The 24,223-nt window shown below is 36.3% G+C and overlaps 18 non-coding genes across 18 annotated transcripts; all 18 read left to right on the forward strand.

Annotated features, from left to right (window-relative positions):
* Positions 1–2,148: 2,148 nt before the first annotated feature.
* Positions 2,149–2,260, forward strand: trnal-caa (transfer RNA leucine (anticodon CAA)). Its single transcript has 2 exons — positions 2,149–2,186; positions 2,215–2,260. It is a non-coding gene; the product is annotated as a tRNA-Leu (tRNA).
* Positions 2,261–2,606: 346 nt separating this feature from the next.
* trnal-caa (transfer RNA leucine (anticodon CAA)) lies at positions 2,607–2,718 on the forward strand. The gene is made up of 2 exons: positions 2,607–2,644; positions 2,673–2,718. It is a non-coding gene; the product is annotated as a tRNA-Leu (tRNA).
* A 346-nt stretch (positions 2,719–3,064) lies between these two features.
* Positions 3,065–3,176, forward strand: trnal-caa (transfer RNA leucine (anticodon CAA)). The gene is made up of 2 exons: positions 3,065–3,102; positions 3,131–3,176. It is a non-coding gene; the product is annotated as a tRNA-Leu (tRNA).
* Positions 3,177–5,812: 2,636 nt separating this feature from the next.
* On the forward strand, positions 5,813–5,924 carry trnal-caa (transfer RNA leucine (anticodon CAA)). The gene is made up of 2 exons: positions 5,813–5,850; positions 5,879–5,924. It is a non-coding gene; the product is annotated as a tRNA-Leu (tRNA).
* Positions 5,925–6,270: 346 nt separating this feature from the next.
* Positions 6,271–6,382, forward strand: trnal-caa (transfer RNA leucine (anticodon CAA)). The gene is made up of 2 exons: positions 6,271–6,308; positions 6,337–6,382. It is a non-coding gene; the product is annotated as a tRNA-Leu (tRNA).
* Positions 6,383–6,728: 346 nt separating this feature from the next.
* On the forward strand, positions 6,729–6,840 carry trnal-caa (transfer RNA leucine (anticodon CAA)). Its single transcript has 2 exons — positions 6,729–6,766; positions 6,795–6,840. It is a non-coding gene; the product is annotated as a tRNA-Leu (tRNA).
* Positions 6,841–9,019: 2,179 nt separating this feature from the next.
* On the forward strand, positions 9,020–9,131 carry trnal-caa (transfer RNA leucine (anticodon CAA)). The gene is made up of 2 exons: positions 9,020–9,057; positions 9,086–9,131. It is a non-coding gene; the product is annotated as a tRNA-Leu (tRNA).
* Positions 9,132–9,477: 346 nt separating this feature from the next.
* On the forward strand, positions 9,478–9,589 carry trnal-caa (transfer RNA leucine (anticodon CAA)). The gene is made up of 2 exons: positions 9,478–9,515; positions 9,544–9,589. It is a non-coding gene; the product is annotated as a tRNA-Leu (tRNA).
* A 2,179-nt stretch (positions 9,590–11,768) lies between these two features.
* On the forward strand, positions 11,769–11,880 carry trnal-caa (transfer RNA leucine (anticodon CAA)). The gene is made up of 2 exons: positions 11,769–11,806; positions 11,835–11,880. It is a non-coding gene; the product is annotated as a tRNA-Leu (tRNA).
* A 346-nt stretch (positions 11,881–12,226) lies between these two features.
* trnal-caa (transfer RNA leucine (anticodon CAA)) lies at positions 12,227–12,338 on the forward strand. Its single transcript has 2 exons — positions 12,227–12,264; positions 12,293–12,338. It is a non-coding gene; the product is annotated as a tRNA-Leu (tRNA).
* A 2,177-nt stretch (positions 12,339–14,515) lies between these two features.
* trnal-caa (transfer RNA leucine (anticodon CAA)) lies at positions 14,516–14,627 on the forward strand. Its single transcript has 2 exons — positions 14,516–14,553; positions 14,582–14,627. It is a non-coding gene; the product is annotated as a tRNA-Leu (tRNA).
* A 346-nt stretch (positions 14,628–14,973) lies between these two features.
* Positions 14,974–15,085, forward strand: trnal-caa (transfer RNA leucine (anticodon CAA)). Its single transcript has 2 exons — positions 14,974–15,011; positions 15,040–15,085. It is a non-coding gene; the product is annotated as a tRNA-Leu (tRNA).
* Positions 15,086–15,431: 346 nt separating this feature from the next.
* Positions 15,432–15,543, forward strand: trnal-caa (transfer RNA leucine (anticodon CAA)). Its single transcript has 2 exons — positions 15,432–15,469; positions 15,498–15,543. It is a non-coding gene; the product is annotated as a tRNA-Leu (tRNA).
* Positions 15,544–17,719: 2,176 nt separating this feature from the next.
* trnal-caa (transfer RNA leucine (anticodon CAA)) lies at positions 17,720–17,831 on the forward strand. The gene is made up of 2 exons: positions 17,720–17,757; positions 17,786–17,831. It is a non-coding gene; the product is annotated as a tRNA-Leu (tRNA).
* Positions 17,832–20,008: 2,177 nt separating this feature from the next.
* trnal-caa (transfer RNA leucine (anticodon CAA)) lies at positions 20,009–20,120 on the forward strand. The gene is made up of 2 exons: positions 20,009–20,046; positions 20,075–20,120. It is a non-coding gene; the product is annotated as a tRNA-Leu (tRNA).
* Positions 20,121–20,466: 346 nt separating this feature from the next.
* Positions 20,467–20,578, forward strand: trnal-caa (transfer RNA leucine (anticodon CAA)). The gene is made up of 2 exons: positions 20,467–20,504; positions 20,533–20,578. It is a non-coding gene; the product is annotated as a tRNA-Leu (tRNA).
* Positions 20,579–22,297: 1,719 nt separating this feature from the next.
* Positions 22,298–22,409, forward strand: trnal-caa (transfer RNA leucine (anticodon CAA)). The gene is made up of 2 exons: positions 22,298–22,335; positions 22,364–22,409. It is a non-coding gene; the product is annotated as a tRNA-Leu (tRNA).
* Positions 22,410–22,755: 346 nt separating this feature from the next.
* On the forward strand, positions 22,756–22,867 carry trnal-caa (transfer RNA leucine (anticodon CAA)). Its single transcript has 2 exons — positions 22,756–22,793; positions 22,822–22,867. It is a non-coding gene; the product is annotated as a tRNA-Leu (tRNA).
* Positions 22,868–24,223: the final 1,356 nt, after the last annotated feature.

Here is a 24,223-nt window from a genome sequence, read left to right on the forward strand (position 1 = left end):
AACACCGAGAAATTCTCCAAATGGTGAAAGGAAAACGCATGAACAGTGATTAAGAGTTTATAGATGTCATAATTTGAGAACAGAAAACACATGAAACGGGAATAATGGTTCGATACAGGTCTTCATATGCCTAGTTTAGAATTCAGTAGTTACTCAATTCCTTTAAAAAAAATGTATTTTACTATATCTTTCATTACCTTTTAACATTTTTTTCTTTTCCGTTCTTTGTATCTTAAGTTCTGCATGTTTCCATCAGACATATCAGACTTTACGTTACAGAATCCTGAAAAAATATGAATTTTATGGGTCATAGTTGTCAGGATGGCCGAGTGGTCTAAGGCGCCAGACTCAAGGTGAGAAACCTTCCTGGTTATAAGGGTATTCTGGTCTCTGACTGGAGGCGAGGGTTCAAATCCCTCTTCTGACACAGCTTTTGCCTAAAAAAGTAGCTTTTGGTCAACACCGAGAAGTTCTCCAAATGGTGAAAGGAAAACGCATGAACAGTGATTAAGAGTTTATAGATGTCATAATTTGAGAACAGAAAACACATGAAACGGGAATAATGGTTCGATACAGGTCATCATATGCCTAGTTTAGAATTCAATAAGTTACTCAATTCCTTTAAAAAAATGTTTTTTACTATATCTTTCAATACCTTTTAAAAAAATGTTATTTTCCGTTCTTTGTATCTTAAGATCTGCATGTTTCCATCAGACATATCAGACTTTACGTTACAGAATCCTGAAAAAATATGAATTTTATGGGTCATAGTTGTCAGAATGGCCGAGTGGTCTAAGGCGCCAGACTCAAGGTGAGAAACCTTCCTGGTTATAAGGGTATTCTGGTCTCCGACTGGAGGCGAGGGTTCAAATCTCTCTTCTGACACAGCTTTTGCCTAAAAAAGTAGCTTTTTGTCAACACCGAGAATTTCTCCAAATGGTGAAAGGAAAACGCATGAACAGTGATTAAGAGTTTATAGATGTCATAATTTGAGAACAGAAAACACATGAAACGGGAATAATGGTTCGATACAGGTCATCATATGCCTAGTTTAGAATTCAATAAGTTACTCAATTCCTTTAAAGAAATGTTTTTTACTATGTCTTTCATTACCTTTTAACATTTTTTTGTTGTCTGTTCTTTGTATCTTAAGTTCTGCATGTTTCCATCAGACATATCAGACTTTATGTTACAGAATCGTGAAAAAATATGAATTTTAAGTTTTCATAGTTGTCAGGATGGCCGAGTGGTCTAAGGCGCCAGACTCAAGGTGAGAAACCTTCCTGGTTATAAGGGTATTCTGGACTCCGACTGGAGGCGATGGTTCAAATCCCTCTTCTGACACAGCTTTTGCCTAAAAAAGTAGCTTTTTGTCAACACCGAGAAATTCTCCAAATGGTGAAAGGAAAACGCATGAACAGTGATTAAGAGTTTATAGATGTCATAATTTGAGAACAGAAAACACATGAAACGGGAATAATGGTTCGATACAGGTCTTCATATGCCTAGTTTAGAATTCAGTAGTTACTCAATTCCTTTAAAAAAAATGTATTTTACTATATCTTTCATTACCTTTTAACATTTTTTTCTTTTCCGTTCTTTGTATCTTAAGTTCTGCATGTTTCCATCAGACATATCAGACTTTATGTTACAGAATCCTGAAAAAATATGAATTTTATGGGTCATAGTTGTAAGGATGGCCGAGTGGTCTAAGGCGCCAGACTCAAGGTGAGAAACCTTCCTGGTTATAAGGGTATTCTGGTCTCCGACTGGAGGCGAGGGTTCAAATCCCTCTTCTGACGCAGCTTTTGCCTAAAAAAGTAGCTTTTGGTCAACACCGAGAAGTTCTCCAAATGGTGAAAGGAAAACGCATGAACAGTGATTAAGAGTTTATAGATGTCATAATTTGAGAACAGAAAACACATGAAACGGGAATAATGGTTCGATACAGGTCATCATATGCCTAGTTTAGAATTCAATAAGTTACTCAATTCCTTTAAAAAAATGTTTTTTACTATATCTTTCAATACCTTTTAAAAAAATGTTCTTTTCCGTTCTTTGTATCTTAAGATCTGCATGTTTCCATCAGACATATCAGACTTTACGTTACAGAATCCTGAAAAAATATGAATTTTATGGGTCATAGTTGTCAGGATGGCCGAGTGGTCTAAGGCGCCAGACTCAAGGTGAGAGACCTTCCTGGTTGTAAGGGTATTCTGGTCTCCGACTGGAGGCGAGGGTTCAAATCCCTCTTCTGACACAGCTTTTGCCTAAAAAAGTAGCTTTTGGTCAACACCGAGAAGTTCTCCAAATGGTGAAAGGAAAACGCATGAACAGTGATTAAGAGTCTATAGATGTCATAATTTGAGAACAGAAAACACATGAAACGGGAATAATGGTTCGATACAGGTCATCATATGCCTAGTTTAGAATTCAATAAGTTACTCAATTCCTTTAAAAAAATGTTTTTTACTATATCTTTCAATACCTTTTAAAAAAATGTTATTTTCCGTTCTTTGTATCTTAAGATCTGCATGTTTCCATCAGACATATCAGACTTTACGTTACAGAATCCTGAAAAAATATGAATTTTATGGGTCATAGTTGTCAGGATGGCCGAGTGGTCTAAGGCGCCAGACTCAAGGTGCGAAACCTTCCTGGTTATAAGGGTATTCTGGTCTCCGACTGGAGGCGAGGGTTCAAATCCCTCTTCTGACACAGCTTTTGCCTAAAAAAGTAGCTTTTGGTCAACACCGAGAAATTCTCCAAATGGTGAAAGGAAAACGCATGAACAGTGATTAAGAGTTTATAGATGTCATAATTTGAGAACAGAAAACACATGAAACGGGAATAATGGTTCGATACAGGTCTTCATATGCCTAGTTTAGAATTCAGTAGTTACTCAATTCCTTTAATAAAAATGTTTTTTATTATATCTTTCATTACCTTTTAAAAAAAATATATTTTCCGTTCTTTGTATCTTAAGTTCTGCATGTTTCCATCAGACATATCAGACTTTATGTTACAGAATCCTGAAAAAATATGAATTTTATGGGTCATAGTTGTCAGGATGGCCGAGTGGTCTAAGGCGCCAGACTCAAGGTGAGAAACCTTCCTGGTTATAAGGGTATTCTGGTCTCCGACTGGAGGCGAGGGTTCAAATCCCTCTTCTGACACAGCTTTTGCCTAAAAAAGTAGCTTTTTGTCAACACCGAGAAATTCTCCAAATGGTGAAAGGAAAACGCATGAACAGTGATTAAGAGTTTATAGATGTCATAATTTGAGAACAGAAAACACATGAAACGGGAATAATGGTTCGATACAGGTCATCATATGCCTAGTTTAGAATTCAATAAGTTACTCAATTCCTTAAAAAAAATGTTTTTTACTATATCTTTCAATACCTTTTAAAAAAATGTTCTTTTCCGTTCTTTGTATCTTAAGATCTGCATGTTTCCATCAGACATATCAGACTTTACGTTACAGAATCCTGAAAAAATATGAATTTTATGGGTCATAGTTGTCAGGATTGCCGAGTGGTCTAAGGCGCCAGACTCAAGGTGAGAAAACTTCCTGGTTATAAGGGTATTCTGGTCTCCGACTGGAGGCGAGGGTTCAAATCCCTCTTCTGACACAGCTTTTGCCTAAAAAAGTAGCTTTTTGTCAACACCGAGAAATTCTCCAAATGGTGAAAGGAAAACGCATGAACAGTGATTAAGAGTTTATAGATGTCATAATTTGAGAACAGAAAACACATGAAACGGGAATAATGGTTCGATACAGGTCTTCATATGCCTAGTTTAGAATTCAGTAGTTACTCAATTCCTTTAATAAAAATGTATTTTACTATATCTTTCATTACCTTTTAACATTTTTTTCTTTTCCGTTCTTTGTATCTTAAGTTCTGCATGTTTCCATCAGACATATCAGACTTTATGTTACAGAATCCTGAAAAAATATGAATTTTATGGGTCATAGTTGTAAGGATGGCCGAGTGGTCTAAGGCGCCAGACTCAAGGTGAGAAACCTTCCTGGATATAAGGGTATTCTGGTCTCTGACTGGAGGCGAGGGTTCAAATCCCTCTTCTGACACAGCTTTTGCCTAAAAAAGTAGCTTTTGGTCAACACCGAGAAGTTCTCCAAATGGTGAAAGGAAAACGCATGAACAGTGATTAAGAGTTTATAGATGTCATAATTTGAGAACAGAAAACACATGAAACGGGAATAATGGTTCGATACAGGTCTTCATATGCCTAGTTTAGAATTCAGTAGTTACTCAATTCCTTTAATAAAAATGTTTTTTACTATATCTTTCATTACCTTTTAAAAAAAAAATATTTTCCGTTCTTTGTATCTTAAGTTCTGCATGTTTCCATCAGACATATCAGACTTTATGTTACAGAATCCTGAAAAAATATGAATTTTATGGGTCATAGTTGTCAGGATTGCCGAGTGGTCTAAGGCGCCAGACTCAAGGTGAGAAAACTTCCTGGTTATAAGGGTATTCTGGTCTCCGACTGGAGGCGAGGGTTCAAATCCCTCTTCTGACACAGCTTTTGCCTAAAAAAGTAGCTTTTTGTCAACACCGAGAAATTCTCCAAATGGTGAAAGGAAAACGCATGAACAGTGATTAAGAGTTTATAGATGTCATAATTTGAGAACAGAAAACACATGAAACGGGAATAATGGTTCGATACAGGTCATCATATGCCTAGTTTAGAATTCAATAAGTTACTCAATTCCTTTAAAAAAATGTTTTTTACTATATCTTTCAATACCTTTTAAAAAAATGTTATTTTCCGTTCTTTGTATCTTAAGATCTGCATGTTTCCATCAGACATATCAGACTTTACGTTACAGAATCCTGAAAAAATATGAATTTTATGGGTCATAGTTGTCAGGATGGCCGAGTGGTCTAAGGCTCCAGACCCAAGGTGAGAAACCTTCCTGGTTATAAGGGTTTTCTGGTCTCCGACTGGAGGCGAGGGTTCAAATCCCTCTTCTGACACAGCTTTTGCCTAAAAAAGTAGCTTTTTGTCAACACCGAGAAATTCTCCAAATGGTGAAAGGAAAACGCATGAACAGTGATTAAGAGCTTATAGATGTCATAATTTGAGAACAGAAAACACATGAAACGGGAATAATGGTTCGATACAGGTCTTCATATGCCTAGTTTAGAATTCAGTAGTTACTCAATTCCTTTAATAAAAATGTTTTTTACTATATCTTTCATTACCTTTTAACATTTTTTTCTTTTCCGTTCTTTGTATCTTAAGATCTGCATGTTTCCATCAGACATATCAGACTTTACGTTACAGAATCCTGAAAAAATATGAATTTTATGGGTCATAGTTGTAAGGATGGCCGAGTGGTCTAAGGCGCCAGACTCAAGGTGAGAAACCTTCCTGGTTATAAGGGTATTCTGGTCTCTGACTGGAGGCGAGGATTCAAATCCCTCTTCTGACACAGCTTTTGCCTAAAAAAGTAGCTTTTGGTCAACACCGAGAAGTTCTCCAAATGGTGAAAGGAAAACGCATGAACAGTGATTAAGAGTTTATAGATGTCATAATTTGAGAACAGAAAACACATGAAACGGGAATAATGGTTCGATACAGGTCTTCATATGCCTAGTTTAGAATTCAATAAGTTACTCAATTCCTTTAAAAAAAGTTTTTTTACTATATCTTTCAATACCTTTTAAAAAAATGTTCTTTTCCGTTCTTTGTATCTTAAGATCTGCATGTTTCCATCAGACATATCAGACTTTACGTTACAGAATCCTGAAAAAATATGAATTTTATGGGTCATAGTTGTCAGGATGGCCGAGTGGTCTAAGGCGCCAGACTCAAGGTGAGAAACCTTCCTGGTTATAAGGGTATTCTGGTCTCCGACTGGAGGCGAGGGTTCAAATCCCTCTTCTGACACAGCTTTTGCCTAAAAAAGTAGCTTTTGGTCAACACCGAGAAGTTCTCCAAATGGTGAAAGGAAAACGCATGAACAGTGATTAAGAGTTTATAGATGTCATAATTTGAGAACAGAAAACACATGAAACGGGAATAATGGTTCGATACAGGTCATCATATGCCTAGTTTAGAATTCAATAAGTTACTCAATTCCTTTAAAAAAATGTTTTTTACTATATCTTTCAATACCTTTTAAAAAAATGTTATTTTCCGTTCTTTGTATCTTAAGATCTGCATGTTTCCATCAGACATATCAGACTTTACGTTACAGAATCCTGAAAAAATATGAATTTTATGGGTCATAGTTGTCAGGATGGCCGAGTGGTCTAAGGCGCCAGACTCAAGGTGCGAAACCTTCCTGGTTATAAGGGTATTCTGGTCTCCGACTGGAGGCGAGGGTTCAAATCCCTCTTCTGACACAGCTTTTGCCTAAAAAAGTAGCTTTTGGTCAACACCGAGAAATTCTCCAAATGGTGAAAGGAAAACGCATGAACAGTGATTAAGAGTTTATAGATGTCATAATTTGAGAACAGAAAACACATGAAACGGGAATAATGGTTCGATACAGGTCTTCATATGCCTAGTTTAGAATTCAGTAGTTACTCAATTCCTTTAATAAAAATGTTTTTTATTATATCTTTCATTACCTTTTTAAAAAAATATATTTTCCGTTCTTTGTATCTTAAGTTCTGCATGTTTCCATCAGACATATCAGACTTTATGTTACAGAATCCTGAAAAAATATGAATTTTATGGGTCATAGTTGTCAGGATGGCCGAGTGGTCTAAGGCGCCAGACTCAAGGTGAGAAACCTTCCTGGTTATAAGGGTATTCTGGTCTCCGACTGGAGGCGAGGGTTCAAATCCCTCTTCTGACACAGCTTTTGCCTAAAAAAGTAGCTTTTTGTCAACACCGAGAAATTCTCCAAATGGTGAAAGGAAAACGCATGAACAGTGATTAAGAGTTTATAGATGTCATAATTTGAGAACAGAAAACACATGAAACGGGAATAATGGTTCGATACAGGTCATCATATGCCTAGTTTAGAATTCAATAAGTTACTCAATTCCTTAAAAAAAATGTTTTTTACTATATCTTTCAATACCTTTTAAAAAAATGTTCTTTTCCGTTCTTTGTATCTTAAGATCTGCATGTTTCCATCAGACATATCAGACTTTACGTTACAGAATCCTGAAAAAATATGAATTTTATGGGTCATAGTTGTCAGGATTGCCGAGTGGTCTAAGGCGCCAGACTCAAGGTGAGAAAACTTCCTGGTTATAAGGGTATTCTGGTCTCCGACTGGAGGCGAGGGTTCAAATCCCTCTTCTGACACAGCTTTTGCCTAAAAAAGTAGCTTTTTGTCAACACCGAGAAATTCTCCAAATGGTGAAAGGAAAACGCATGAACAGTGATTAAGAGTTTATAGATGTCATAATTTGAGAACAGAAAACACATGAAACGGGAATAATGGTTCGATACAGGTCTTCATATGCCTAGTTTAGAATTCAGTAGTTACTCAATTCCTTTAATAAAAATGTATTTTACTATATCTTTCATTACCTTTTAACATTTTTTTCTTTTCCGTTCTTTGTATCTTAAGTTCTGCATGTTTCCATCAGACATATCAGACTTTATGTTACAGAATCCTGAAAAAATATGAATTTTATGGGTCATAGTTGTAAGGATGGCCGAGTGGTCTAAGGCGCCAGACTCAAGGTGAGAAACCTTCCTGGATATAAGGGTATTCTGGTCTCTGACTGGAGGCGAGGGTTCAAATCCCTCTTCTGACACAGCTTTTGCCTAAAAAAGTAGCTTTTGGTCAACACCGAGAAGTTCTCCAAATGGTGAAAGGAAAACGCATGAACAGTGATTAAGAGTTTATAGATGTCATAATTTGAGAACAGAAAACACATGAAACGGGAATATTGGTTCGATACAGGTCTTCATATGCCTAGTTTAGAATTCAGTAGTTACTCAATTCCTTTAATAAAAATGTTTTTTACTATATCTTTCATTACCTTTTAAAAAAAAATATATTTTCCGTTCTTTGTATCTTAAGTTCTGCATGTTTCCATCAGACATATCAGACTTTATGTTACAGAATCCTGAAAAAATATGAATTTTATGGGTCATAGTTGTCAGGATTGCCGAGTGGTCTAAGGCGCCAGACTCAAGGTGAGAAAACTTCCTGGTTATAAGGGTATTCTGGTCTCCGACTGGAGGCGAGGGTTCAAATCCCTCTTCTGACACAGCTTTTGCCTAAAAAAGTAGCTTTTTGTCAACACCGAGAAATTCTCCAAATGGTGAAAGGAAAACGCATGAACAGTGATTAAGAGTTTATAGATGTCATAATTTGAGAACAGAAAACACATGAAACGGGAATAATGGTTCGATACAGGTCTTCATATGCCTAGTTTAGAATTCAGTAGTTACTCAATTCCTTTAATAAAAATGTATTTTACTATATCTTTCATTACCTTTTAACATTTTTTTCTTTTCCGTTCTTTGTATCTTAAGTTCTGCATGTTTCCATCAGACATATCAGACTTTATGTTACAGAATCCTGAAAAAATATGAATTTTATGGGTCATAGTTGTAAGGATGGCCGAGTGGTCTAAGGCGCCAGACTCAAGGTGAGAAACCTTCCTGGATATAAGGGTATTCTGGTCTCTGACTGGAGGCGAGGGTTCAAATCCCTCTTCTGACACAGCTTTTGCCTAAAAAAGTAGCTTTTGGTCAACACCGAGAAGTTCTCCAAATGGTGAAAGGAAAACGCATGAACAGTGATTAAGAGTTTATAGATGTCATAATTTGAGAACAGAAAACACATGAAACGGGAATAATGGTTCGATACAGGTCATCATATGCCTAGTTTAGAATTCAATAAGTTACTCAATTCCTTTAAAAAAATGTTTTTTACTATATCTTTCAATACCTTTTAAAAAAATGTTATTTTCCGTTCTTTGTATCTTAAGATCTGCATGTTTCCATCAGACATATCAGACTTTACGTTACAGAATCCTGAAAAAATATGAATTTTATGGGTCATAGTTGTCAGGATGGCCGAGTGGTCTAAGGCGCCAGACTCAAGGTGAGAAACCTTCCTGGTTATAAGGGTATTCTGGTCTCCGACTGGAGGCGAGGGTTCAAATCCCTCTTCTGACACAGCTTTTGCCTAAAAAAGTAGCTTTTGGTCAACACCGAGAAGTTCTCCAAATGGTGAAAGGAAAACGCATGAACAGTGATTAAGAGTTTATAGATGTCATAATTTGAGAACAGAAAACACATGAAACGCGAATAATGGTTCGATACCGTTCATCATATGCCTAGTTTAGAATTCAATAAGATACTCAATTCCTTTAAAAAAATGTTTTTTACTATATCTTTCAATACCTTTTAAAAAAATGTTCTTTTCCGTTCTTTGTATCTTAAGATCTGCATGTTTCCATCAGACATATCAGACTTTACGTTACAGAATCCTGAAAAAATATGAATTTTATGGGTCATAGTTGTCAGGATGGCCGAGTGGTCTAAGGCGCCAGACTCAAGGTGCGAAACCTTCCTGGTTATAAGGGTATTCTGGTCTCCGACTGGAGGCGAGGGTTCAAATCCCTCTTCTGACACAGCTTTTGCCTAAAAAAGTAGCTTTTGGTCAACACCGAGAAATTCTCCAAATGGTGAAAGGAAAACGCATGAACAGTGATTAAGAGTTTATAGATGTCATAATTTGAGAACAGAAAACACATGAAACGGGAATAATGGTTCGATACAGGTCTTCATATGCCTAGTTTAGAATTCAGTAGTTACTCAATTCCTTTAATAAAAATGTTTTTTATTATATCTTTCATTACCTTTAAAAAAAAAAATATTTTCCGTTCTTTGTATCTTAAGTTCTGCATGTTTCCATCAGACATATCAGACTTTATGTTACAGAATCCTGAAAAAATATGAATTTTATGGGTCATAGTTGTAAGGATGGCCGAGTGGTCTAAGGCGCCAGACTCAAGGTGAGAAACCTTCCTGGATATAAGGGTATTCTGGTCTCTGACTGGAGGCGAGGGTTCAAATCCCTCTTCTGACACAGCTTTTGCCTAAAAAAGTAGCTTTTGGTCAACACCGAGAAGTTCTCCAAATGGTGAAAGGAAAACGCATGAACAGTGATTAAGAGTTTATAGATGTCATAATTTGAGAACAGAAAACACATGAAACGGGAATAATGGTTCGATACAGGTCTTCATATGCCTAGTTTAGAATTCAGTAGTTACTCAATTCCTTTAATAAAAATGTTTTTTACTATATCTTTCATTACCTTTTAAAAAAAAAAATATTTTCCGTTCTTTGTATCTTAAGTTCTGCATGTTTCCATCAGACATATCAGACTTTATGTTACAGAATCCTGAAAAAATATGAATTTTATGGGTCATAGTTGTCAGGATTGCCGTGTGGTCTAAGGCGCCAGACTCAAGGTGAGAAAACTTCCTGGTTATAAGGGTATTCTGGTCTCCGACTGGAGGCGAGGGTTCAAATCCCTCTTCTGACACAGCTTTTGCCTAAAAAAGTAGCTTTTTGTCAACACCGAGAAATTCTCCAAATGGTGAAAGGAAAACGCATGAACAGTGATTAAGAGTTTATAGATGTCATAATTTGAGAACAGAAAACACATGAAACGGGAATAATGGTTCGATACAGGTCTTCATATGCCTAGTTTAGAATTCAGTAGTTACTCAATTCCTTTAATAAAAATGTATTTTACTATATCTTTCATTACCTTTTAACATTTTTTTCTTTTCCGTTCTTTGTATCTTAAGTTCTGCATGTTTCCATCAGACATATCAGACTTTATGTTACAGAATCCTGAAAAAATATGAATTTTATGGGTCATAGTTGTAAGGATGGCCGAGTGGTCTAAGGCGCCAGACTCAAGGTGAGAAACCTTCCTGGATATAAGGGTATTCTGGTCTCTGACTGGAGGCGAGGGTTCAAATCCCTCTTCTGACACAGCTTTTGCCTAAAAAAGTAGCTTTTGGTCAACACCGAGAAGTTCTCCAAATGGTGAAAGGAAAACGCATGAACAGTGATTAAGAGTTTATAGATGTCATAATTTGAGAACAGAAAACACATGAAACGGGAATAATGGTTCGATACAGGTCATCATATGCCTAGTTTAGAATTCAATAAGTTACTCAATTCCTTTAAAAAAATGTTTTTTACTATATCTTTCAATACCTTTTAAAAAAATGTTATTTTCCGTTCTTTGTATCTTAAGATCTGCATGTTTCCATCAGACATATCAGACTTTACGTTACAGAATCCTGAAAAAATATGAATTTTATGGGTCATAGTTGTCAGGGTGGCCGAGTGGTCTAAGGCGCCAGACTCAAGGTGAGAAACCTTCCTGGTTATAAGGGTATTCTGGTCTCCGACTGGAGGCGAGGGTTCAAATCCCTCTTCTGACACAGCTTTTGCCTAAAAAAGTAGCTTTTGGTCAACACCGAGAAGTTCTCCAAATGGTGAAAGGAAAACGCATGAACAGTGATTAAGAGTTTATAGATGTCATAATTTGAGAACAGAAAACACATGAAACGCGAATAATGGTTCGATACCGTTCATCATATGCCTAGTTTAGAATTCAATAAGATACTCAATTCCTTTAAAAAAATGTTTTTTACTATATCTTTCAATACCTTTTAAAAAAATGTTCTTTTCCGTTCTTTGTATCTTAAGATCTGCATGTTTCCATCAGACATATCAGACTTTACGTTACAGAATCCTGAAAAAATATGAATTTTATGGGTCATAGTTGTCAGGATGGCCGAGTGGTCTAAGGCGCCAGACTCAAGGTGAGAAACCTTCCTGGTTATAAGGGTATTCTGGTCTCCGACTGGAGGCGAGGGTTCAAATCCCTCTTCTGACACAGCTTTTGCCTAAAAAAGTAGCTTTTTGTCAACACCGAGAAATTCTCCAAATGGTGAAAGGAAAACGCATGAACAGTGATTAAGAGTTTATAGATGTCATAATTTGAGAACAGAAAACACATGAAACGGGAATAATGGTTCGATACAGGTCATCATATGCCTAGTTTAGAATTCAATAAGTTACTCAATTCCTTTAAAAAAATGTTTTTTACTATATCTTTCAATACCTTTTAAAAAAATGTTATTTTCCGTTCTTTGTATCTTAAGATCTGCATGTTTCCATCAGACATATCAGACTTTACGTTACAGAATCCTGAAAAAATATGAATTTTTTGGGTCATAGTTGTCAGGATGGCCGAGTGGTCTAAGGCGCCAGACTCAAGGTGAGAAACCTTCCTGGTTATAAGGGTATTCTGGTCTCCGACTGGAGGCGAGGGTTCAAATCCCTCTTCTGACACAGCTTTTGCCTAAAAAAGTAGCTTTTTGTCAACACCGAGAAATTCTCCAAATGGTGAAAGGAAAACGCATGAACAGTGATTAAGAGTTTATAGATGTCATAATTTGAGAACAGAAAACACATGAAACGGGAATAATGGTTCGATACAGGTCATCATATGCCTAGTTTAGAATTCAATAAGTTACTCAATTCCTTAAAAAAAATGTTTTTTACTATATCTTTCAATACCTTTTAAAAAAATGTTCTTTTCCGTTCTTTGTATCTTAAGATCTGCATGTTTCCATCAGACATATCAGACTTTACGTTACAGAATCCTGAAAAAATATGAATTTTATGGGTCATGTTTGTCAGGATTGCCAAGTGGTCTAAGGCGCCAGACTCAAGGTGAGAAAACTTCCTGGTTATAAGGGTATTCTGGTCTCCGACTGGAGGCGAGGGTTCAAATCCCTCTTCTGACACAGCTTTTGCCTAAAAAAGTAGCTTTTTGTCAACACCGAGAAATTCTCCAAATGGTGAAAGGAAAACGCATGAACAGTGATTAAGAGTTTATAGATGTCATAATTTGAGAACAGAAAACACATGAAACGGGAATAATGGTTCGATACAGGTCTTCATATGCCTAGTTTAGAATTCAGTAGTTACTCAATTCCTTTAATAAAAATGTTTTTTACTATATCTTTCATTACCTTTTAACATTTTTTTCTTTTCCGTTCTTTGTATCTTAAGTTCTGCATGTTTCCATCAGACATATCAGACTTTATGTTACAGAATCCTGAAAAAATATGAATTTTATGGGTCATAGTTGTAAGGATGGCCGAGTGGTCTAAGGCGCCAGACTCAAGGTGAGAAACCTTCCTGGTTATAAGGGTATTCTGGTCTCTGACTGGAGGCGAGGGTTCAAATCCCTCTTCTGACACAGCTTTTGCCTAAAAAAGTAGCTTTTGGTCAACACCGAGAAGTTCTCCAAATGGTGAAAGGAAAACGCATGAACAGTGATTAAGAGTTTATAGATGTCATAATTTGAGAACAGAAAACACATGAAACGGGAATAATGGTTCGATACAGGTCATCATATGCCTAGTTTAGAATTCAATAAGTTACTCAATTCCTTTAAAAAAATGTTTTTACTATATCTTTCAATACCTTTTAAAAAAATGTTATTTTCCGTTCTTTGTATCTTAAGATCTGCATGTTTCCATCAGACATATCAGACTTTACGTTACAGAATCCTGAAAAAATATGAATTTTATGGGTCATAGTTGTCAGGATGGCCGAGTGGTCTAAGGCGCCAGACTCAAGGTGAGAAACCTTCCTGGTTATAAGGGTATTCTGGTCTCCGACTGGAGGCGAGGGTTCAAATCCCTTTTCTGACACAGCTTTTGCCTAAAAAAGTAGCTTTTGGTCAACACCGAGAAGTTCTCCAAATGGTGAAAGGAAAACGCATGAACAGTGATTAAGAGTTTATAGATGTCATAATTTGAGAACAGAAAACACATGAAACGGGAATAATGGTTCGATACAGGTCATCATATGCCTAGTTTAGAATTCAATAAGTTACTCAATTCCTTTAAAAAAATGTTTTTTACTATATCTTTCAATACCTTTTAAAAAAATGTTCTTTTCCGTTCTTTGTATCTTAAGATCTGCATGTTTCCATCAGACATATCAGACTTTACGTTACAGAATCCTGAAAAAATATGAATTTTATGGGTCATAGTTGTCAGGATGGCCGAGTGGTCTAAGGCGCCAGACTCAAGGTGAGAAACCTTCCTGGTTATAAGGGTATTCTGGTCTCTGACTGGAGGCGAGGGTTCAAATCCCTCTACTGACACAGCTTTTGCCTAAAAAAGTAGCTTTTTGTCAACACCGAGAAATTCTCCAAATGGTGAAAGGAAAACGCATGAACAGTGATTAAGAGTTTATAGATGTCATAATTTGAGAACAGAAAACACATGAAACGGGAATAATGGTTCGATACAGGTCTTCATATGCCTAGTTTAGAATTCAGTAGTTACTCAATTCCTTTAATAAAAATGTTTTTTACTATATCTTTCATTACCTTTTAACATTTTTTTCTTTTCCGTTCTTTGTATCTTAAGATCTGCATGTTTCCATCAGACATATCAGACTTTACGTTACAGAATCCTGAAAAAATATGAATTTGATGGGTCATAGTTGTCAGGATGGCCGAGTGGTCTAAGGCGCCAGACTCAAGGTGAGAAACCTTCCTGGTTATAAGGGTATTCTGGTCTCCGACTGGAGGCGAGGGTTCAAATCCCTCTTCTGACACAGCTTTTGCCTAAAAAAGTAGCTTTTTGTCAACACCGAGAAATTCTCCAAATGGTGAAAGGAAAACGCATGAACAGTGATTAAGAGTTTATAGATGTCATAATTTGAGAACAGAAAACACATGAAACGGGAATAATGGTTCGATACAGGTCTTCATATGCCTAGTTTAGAATTCAGTAGTTACTCAATTCCTTTAATAAAAATGTTTTTTACTATATCTTTCATTACCTTTTAACATTTTTTTCTTTTCCGTTCTTTGTATCTTAAGATCTGCATGTTTCCATCAGACATATCAGACTTTACGTTACAGAATCCTGAAAAAATATGAATTTTATGGGTCATAGTTGTCAGGATGGCCGAGTGGTCTAAGGCGCCAGACTCAAGGTGAGAAACCTTCCTGGTTATAAGGGTATTCTGGTCTCCGACTGGAGGCGAGGGTTCAAATCCCTCTTCTGACACAGCTTTTGCCTAAAAAAGTAGCTTTTTGTCAACACCGAGAAATTCTCCAAATGGTGAAAGGAAAACGCATGAACAGTGATTAAGAGTTTATAGATGTCATAATTTGAGAACAGAAAACACATGAAACGGGAATAATGGTTCGATACAGGTCTTCATATGCCTAGTTTAGAATTCAGTAGTTACTCAATTCCTTTAATAAAAATGTTTTTTACTATATCTTTCATTACCTTTTAACATTTTTTTCTTTTCCGTTCTTTGTATCTTAAGATCTGCATGTTTCCATCAGACATATCAGACTTTACGTTACAGAATCCTGAAAAAATATGAATTTTATGGGTCATAGTTGTCAGGATGGCCGAGTGGTCTAAGGCGCCAGACTCAAGGTGAGAAACCTTCCTGGTTATAAGGGTATTCTGGTCTCCGACTGGAGGCGAGGGTTCAAATCCCTCTTCTGACACAGCTTTTGCCTAAAAAAGTAGCTTTTTGTCAACACCGAGAAATTCTCCAAATGGTGAAAGGAAAACGCATGAACAGTGATTAAGAGTTTATAGATGTCATAATTTGAGAACAGAAAACACATGAAACGGGAATAATGGTTCGATACAGGTCTTCATATGCCTAGTTTAGAATTCAGTAGTTACTCAATTCCTTTAATAAAAATGTTTTTTACTATATCTTTCATTATCTTTTAACATTTTTTTCTTTTCCGTTCTTTGTATCTTAAGTTCTGCATGTTTCCATCAGACATATCAGACTTTATGTTACAGAATCCTGAAAAAATATGAATTTTATGGGTCATAGTTGTCAGGATGGCCGAGTGGTCTAAGGCGCCAGACTCAAGGTGAGAAACCTTCCTGGTTATAAGGGTAATCTGGTCTCCGACTGGAGAAGAGGGTTCAAATCCCTCTTCTGACACAGCTTTTGCCTAAAAAAGTAGCTTTTTGTCAACACCGAGAAATTCTCCAAATGGTGAAAGGAAAACGCATGAACAGTGATTAAGAGTTTATAGATGTCATAATTTGAGAACAGAAAACACATGAAACGGGAATAATGGTTCGATACAGGTCTTCATATGCCTAGTTTAGAATTCAGTAGTTACTCAATTCCTTTAATAAAAATGTTTTTTACTATATCTTTCATTACCTTTTAACATTTTTTTCTTTTCCGTTCTTTGTATCTTAAGTTCTGCATGTTTCCATCAGACATATCAGACTTTATGTTACAGAATCCTGAAAAAAGATGAATTTTATGGGTCATAGTTGTAAGGATGGCCGAGTGGTCTAAGGCGCCAGACTCAAGGTGAGAAACCTTCCTGGTTATAAGGGTATTCTGATCTCTGACTGGAGGCGAGGGTTCAAATCCCTCTTCTGACACAGCTTTTGCCTTAAAAAGTAGCTTTTGGTCAACACCGAGAAGTTCTCCAAATGGTGAAAGGAAAACGCATGAACAGTGATTAAGAGTTTATAGATGTCATAATTTGAGAACAGAAAACACATGAAACGGGAATAATGGTTCGATACAGGTCTTCATATGCCTAGTTTAGAATTCAGTAGTTACTCAATTCCTTTAATAAAAATGTTTTTTACTATATCTTTCATTACCTTTTAACATTTTTTTCTTTTCCGTTCTTTGTATCTTAAGTTCTGCATGTTTCCATCAGACATATCAGACTTTATGTTACAGAATCCTGAAAAAAGATGAATTTTATGGGTCATAGTTGTAAGGATGGCCGAGTGGTCTAAGGCGCCAGACTCAAGGTGAGAAACCTTCCTGGTTATAAGGGTATTCTGATCTCTGACTGGAGGCGAGGGTTCAAATCCCTCTTCTGACACAGCTTTTGCCTTAAAAAGTAGCTTTTGGTCAACACCGAGAAGTTCTCCAAATGGTGAAAGGAAAACGCATGAACAGTGATTAAGAGTTTATAGATGTCATAATTTGAGAACAGAAAACACATGAAACGGGATAAATGGTTCGATACTGGTCATCATATGCCTAGTTTAGAATTCAATAAGTTACTCAATTCCTTTAAAAAAATGTTTTTTACTATATCTTTCAATACCTTTTAAAAAAATGTTATTTTCCGTTCTTTGTATCTTAAGATCTGCATGTTTCCATCAGACATATCAGACTTTACGTTACAGAATCCTGAAAAAATATGAATTTTATGGGTCATAGTTGTCAGGATGGCCGAGTGGTCTAAGGCGCCAGACTCAAGGTGAGAAACCTTCCTGGTTACAAGGGTATTCTGGTCTCCGACTGGAGGCGAAGTTTCAAATCCCTCTTCTGACAGCTTTTGCCTAAAAAAGTAGCTTTTTGTCAACACCGAGAAATTCTCCAAATGGTGAAAGGAAAACGCATGAACAGTGATTAAGAGCTTATAGATGTCATAATTTGAGAACAGAAAACACATGAAACCGGAATAATGGTTCGATACAGGTCTTCATATGCCTAGTTTAGAATTCAGTAATTACTCAATTCCTTTAATAAAAATGTTTTTTACTATATCTTTCATTACCTTTTAACATTTTTTTCTTTTCCGTTCTTTGTATCTTAAGATCTGCATGTTTCCATCAGACATATCAGACTTTACGTTACAGAATCCTGAAAAAATATGAATTTTATGGGTCATAGTTGTCAGGATGGCCGAGTGGTCTAAGGCGCCAGACTCAAGGTGAGAAACCTTCCTGGTTATAAGGGTATTCTGGTCTCCGACTGGAGGCGAGGGTTCAAATCCCTCTTCTGACACAGCTTTTGCCTAAAAAATTAGCTTTTTGTCAACACCGAGAAATTCTCCAAATGGTGAAAGGAAAACGCATGAACAGTGATTAAGAGTTTATAGATGTCATAATTTGAGAACAGAAAACACATGAAACGGGAATAATGGTTCGATACAGGTCATCATATGCCTAGTTTAGAATTCAATAAGTTACTCAATTCCTTTAAAAAAATGTTTTTTACTATATCTTTCAATACCTTTTAAAAAAATGTTCTTTTCCGTTCTTTGTATCTTAAGATCTGCATGTTTCCATCAGACATATCAGACTTTACGTTACAGAATCCTAAAAAAATATGAATTTTATGGGTCATATTTGTCAGGATGGCCGAGTGCTCTAAGGCGCCAGACTCAAGGTGAGAAACCTTCCTGGTTATAAGGGTATTCTGGTCTCCGACTGGAGGCGAGGGTTCAAATCCCTCTTCTGACACAGCTTTTGCCTAAAAAAGTAGCTTTTGGTCAACACCGAGAAATTCTCCAAATGGTGAAAGGAAAACGCATGAACAGTGATTAAGAGTTTATAGATGTCATAATTTGAGAACAGAAAACACATGAAACGGGAATAATGGTTCGATACAGGTCATCATATGCCTAGTTTAGAATTCAATAAGTTACTCAATTCCTTTAAAAAAATGTTTTTTACTATATCTTTCAATACCTTTTTAAAAAATGTTCTTTTCCGTTCTTTGTATCTTAAGATCTGCATGTTTCCATCAGACATATCAGACATTACGTTACAGAATCCTGAAAAATATGAATATTATGGGTCATAGTTGTCAGGATGGCCGAGTGGTCTAAGGCGCCAGACTCAAGGTGAGAAACCTTCCCGGTTATAAGGGTATTCTGGTCTCCGACTGGAGGCGAGGGTTCAAATCACTCTTCTGACACAGCTTTTGCCTAAAAAAGTAGCTTTTTGTCAACACCGAGAAATTCTCCAAATGGTGAAAGGAAAACGCATGAACAGTGATTAAGAGTTTATAGATGTCATAATTTGAGAACAGAAAACACATGAAACGGGAATAATGGTTCGATACAGGTCTTCATATTCCTAGTTTAGAATTCAGTAGTTACTCAATTCCTTTAATAAAAATGTTTTTTACTATATCTTTCATTACCTTTTAACATTTTTTTCTTTTCCGTTCTTTGTATCTTAAGATCTGCATGTTTCCATCAGACATATCAGACTTTACGTTACAGAATCCTGAAAAAATATGAATTTTATGGGTCATAGTTGTAAGGATGGCCGAGTGGTCAAAGGCGCCAGACTCAAGGTGAGAAACCTTCCTGGTTATAAGGGTATTCTGGTCTCTGACTGGAGGCGAGGGTTCAAATCCTTCTTCTGACACAGCTTTTGCCTAAAAAAGTAGCTTTTGGTCAACACCGAGAAGTTCTCCAAATGGTGAAAGGAAAACGCATGAACAGTGATTAAGAGTTTATAGATGTCATAATTTGAGAACAGAAAACACATGAAACGGGAATAATGGTTCGATACAGGTCATCATATGCCTAGTTTAGAATTCAGTAAGTTACTCAATTCCTTTAAAAAAATGTTTTTTACTATATCTTTCAATACCTTTTAAAAAAATGTTCTTTTCCGTTCTTTGTATCTTAAGATCTGCATGTTTCCATCAGACATATCAGACTTTACGTTACAGAATCCTGAAAAAATATGAATTTTATGGGTCATAGTTGTAAGGATGGCCGAGTGGTCTAAGGCGCCAGATATAAGGTGAGAAACCTTCCTGGTTATAAGGGTATTCTGGTCTCTGACTGGAGGCGAGGGTTCAAATCCGTCTTCTGACACAGCTTTTGCCTAAAAAAGTAGCTTTTGGTCAACACCGAGAAGTTCTCCAAATGGTGAAAGGAAAACGCATGAACAGTGATTAAGAGTTTATAGATGTCATAATTTGAGAACAGAAAACACATGAAACGGGAATAATGGTTCGATACAGGTCATCATATGCCTAGTTTAGAATTCAATAAGTTACTCAATTCCTTTAAAAAAATGTTTTTTACTATATCTTTCAATACCTTTTAAAAAAATGTTATTTTCCGTTCTTTGTATCTTAAGATCTGCATGTTTCCATCAGACATATCAGACTTTACGTTACAGAATCCTGAAAAAATATGAATTTTATGGGTCATATTTGTCAGGATGGCCGAGTGGTCTAAGGCGCCAGACTCAAGGTGAGAAACCTTCCTGGTTATAAGGGTATTCTGGTCTCCGACTGGAGGCGAGGGTTCAAATCCCTCTTCTGACACAGCTTTTGCCTAAAAAAGTAGCTTTTTGTCAACACCGAGAAATTCTCCAAATGGTGAAAGGAAAACGCATGAACAGTGATTAAGAGTTTATAGATGTCATAATTTGAGAACAGAAAACACATGAAACGGGAATAATGGTTCGATACAGGTCATCATATGCCTAGTTTAGAATTCAATAAGTTACTCAATTCCTTTAATAAAAATGTTTTTTACTATATCTTTCAATACCTTTTTAAAAAATGTTCTTTTCCGTTCTTTGTATCTTAAGATCTGCATGTTTCCATCAGACATATCAGACATTACGTTACAGAATCCTGAAAAATATGAATTTTATGGGTCATAGTTGTCAGGATGGCCGAGTGGTCTAAGGCGCCAGACTCAAGGTGAGAAACCTTCCTGGTTATAAGGGTATTCTGGTCTCCGACTGGAGGCGAGGGTTCAAATCCCTCTTCTGACACAGCTTTTGCCTAAAAAAGTAGCTTTTGGTCAACACCGAGAAATTCTCCAAATGGTGAAAGGAAAACGCATGAACAGTGATTAAGAGTTTATAGATGTCATAATTTGAGAACAGAAAACACATGAAACGGGAATAATGGTTCGATACAGGTCATCATATGCCTAGTTTAGAATTCAATAAGTTACTCAATTCCTTTAAAAAAATGTTTTTTACTATATCTTTCAATACCTTTTTAAAAAATGTTCTTTTCCGTTCTTTGTATCTTAAGATCTGCATGTTTCCATCAGACATATCAGACATTACGTTACAGAATCCTGAAAAATATGAATATTATGGGTCATAGTTGTCAGGATGGCCGAGTGGTCTAAGGCGCCAGACTCAAGGTGAGAAACCTTCCCGGTTATAAGGGTATTCTGGTCTCCGACTGGAGGCGAGGGTTCAAATCACTCTTCTGACACAGCTTTTGCCTAAAAAAGTAGCTTTTTGTCAACACCGAGAAATTCTCCAAATGGTGAAAGGAAAACGCATGAACAGTGATTAAGAGTTTATAGATGTCATAATTTGAGAACAGAAAACACATGAAACGGGAATAATGGTTCGATACAGGTCTTCATATTCCTAGTTTAGAATTCAGTAGTTACTCAATTCCTTTAATAAAAATGTTTTTTACTATATCTTTCATTACCTTTTAACATTTTTTTCTTTTCCGTTCTTTGTATCTTAAGATCTGCATGTTTCCATCAGACATATCAGACTTTACGTTACAGAATCCTGAAAAAATATGAATTTTATGGGTCATAGTTGTAAGGATGGCCGAGTGGTCAAAGGCGCCAGACTCAAGGTGAGAAACCTTCCTGGTTATAAGGGTATTCTGGTCTCTGACTGGAGGCGAGGGTTCAAATCCTTCTTCTGACACAGCTTTTGCCTAAAAAAGTAGCTTTTGGTCAACACCGAGAAGTTCTCCAAATGGTGAAAGGAAAACGCATGAACAGTGATTAAGAGTTTATAGATGTCATAATTTGAGAACAGAAAACACATGAAACGGGAATAATGGTTCGATACAGGTCATCATATGCCTAGTTTAGAATTCAGTAAGTTACTCAATTCCTTTAAAAAAATGTTTTTTACTATATCTTTCAATACCTTTTAAAAAAATGTTCTTTTCCGTTCTTTGTATCTTAAGATCTGCATGTTTCCATCAGACATATCAGACTTTACGTTACAGAATCCTGAAAAAATATGAATTTTATGGGTCATAGTTGTAAGGATGGCCGAGTGGTCTAAGGCGCCAGATATAAGGTGAGAAACCTTCCTGGTTATAAGGGTATTCTGGTCTCTGACTGGAGGCGAGGGTTCAAATCCGTCTTCTGACACAGCTTTTGCCTAAAAAAGTAGCTTTTGGTCAACACCGAGAAGTTCTCCAAATGGTGAAAGGAAAACGCATGAACAGTGATTAAGAGTTTATAGATGTCATAATTTGAGAACAGAAAACACATGAAACGGGAATAATGGTTCGATACAGGTCATCATATGCCTAGTTTAGAATTCAATAAGTTACTCAATTCCTTTAAAAAAATGTTTTTTACTATATCTTTCAATACCTTTTAAAAAAATGTTATTTTCCGTTCTTTGTATCTTAAGATCTGCATGTTTCCATCAGACATATCAGACTTTACGTTACAGAATCCTGAAAAAATATGAATTTTATGGGTCATATTTGTCAGGATGGCCGAGTGGTCTAAGGCGCCAGACTCAAGGTGAGAAACCTTCCTGGTTATAAGGGTATTCTGGTCTCCGACTGGAGGCGAGGGTTCAAATCCCTCTTCTGACACAGCTTTTGCCTAAAAAAGTAGCTTTTGGTCAACACCGAGAAGTTCTCCAAATGGTGAAAGGAAAATGCATGAACAGTGATTAAGAGTTTATAGATGTCATAATTTGAGAACAGAAAACACATGAAACGGGAATAATGGTTCGATACAGGTCATCATATGCCTAGTTTAGAATTCAATAAGTTACTCAATTCCTTTAAAAAAATGTTTTTTTACTATATCTTTCAATACCTTTTTAAAAAATGTTCTTTTCCGTTCTTTGTATCTTAAGATCTGCATGTTTCCATCAGACATATCAGACATTACGTTACAGAATCCTGAAAAATATGAATTTTATGGGTCATAGTTGTCAGGATGGCCGAGTGGTCTAAGGCGCCAGACTCAAGGTGAGAAACCTTCCTGGTTATAAGGGTATTCTGGTCTCCGACTGGAGGCGAGGGTTCAAATCCCTCTTCTGACACAGCTTTTGCCTAAAAAAGTAGCTTTTTGTCAACACCGAGAAATTCTCCAAATGGTGAAAGGAAAACGCATGAACAGTGATTAAGAGTTTATAGATGTCATAATTTGAGAACAGAAAACACATGAAACGGGAATAATGGTTCGATACAGGTCATCATATGCCTAGTTTAGAATTCAATAAGTTACTCAATTCCTTTAATAAAAATGTTTTTTACTATATCTTTCAATACCTTTTTAAAAAATGTTCTTTTCCGTTCTTTGTATCTTAAGATCTGCATGTTTCCATCAGACATATCAGACATTACGTTACAGAATCCTGAAAAATATGAATTTTATGGGTCATAGTTGTCAGGATGGCCGAGTGGTCTAAGGCGCCAGACTCAAGGTGAGAAACCTTCCCGGTTATAAGGGTATTCTGGTCTCCGACTGGAGGCGAGTGTTCAAATCCCTCTTCTGACACAGCTTTTGCCTAAAAAAGTAGCTTTTTGTCAACACCGAGAAATTCTCCAAATGGTGAAAGGAAAACGCATGAACAGTGATTAAGAGTTTATAGATGTCATAATTTGAGAACAGAAAACACATGAAACGGGAATAATGGTTCGATACAGGTCTTCATATTCCTAGTTTAGAATTCAGTAGTTACTCAATTCCTTTAATAAAAATGTTTTTTACTATATCTTTCATTACCTTTTAACATTTTTTTCTTTTCCGTTCTTTGTATCTTAAGATCTGCATGTTTCCATCAGACATATCAGACTTTACGTTACAGAATCCTGAAAAAATATGAATTTTATGGGTCATAGTTGTAAGGATGGCCGAGTGGTCAAAGGCGCCAGACTCAAGGTGAGAAACCTTCCTGGTTATAAGGGTATTCTGGTCTCTGACTGGAGGCGAGGGTTCAAATCCCTCTTCTGACACAGCTTTTGCCTAAAAAAGTAGCTTTTGGTCAACACCGAGAAGTTCTCCAAATGGTGAAAGGAAAACGCATGAACAGTGATTAAGAGTTTATAGATGTCATAATTTGAGAACAGAAAACACATGAAACGGGAATAATGGTTCGATACAGGTCATCATATGCCTAGTTTAGAATTCAATAAGTTACTCAATTCCTTTAAAAAAATGTTTTTTACTATATCTTTCAATACCTTTTAAAAAAATGTTATTTTCCGTTCTTTGTATCTTAAGATCTGCATGTTTCCATCAGACATATCAGACTTTACGTTACAGAATCCTGAAAAAATATGAATTTTATGGGTCATAGTTGTCAGGATGGCCGAGTGGTCTAAGGCGCCAGACTCAAGGTGAGAAACCTTCCTGGTTATAAGGGTATTCTGGTCTCTGACTGGAGGCGAGGGTT

The sequence above is a fragment of the Salvelinus alpinus genome, chromosome 19 (assembly GCF_045679555.1).
Source record: "Salvelinus alpinus chromosome 19, SLU_Salpinus.1, whole genome shotgun sequence".
NCBI classification, from domain to species: domain Eukaryota; kingdom Metazoa; phylum Chordata; class Actinopteri; order Salmoniformes; family Salmonidae; genus Salvelinus; species Salvelinus alpinus.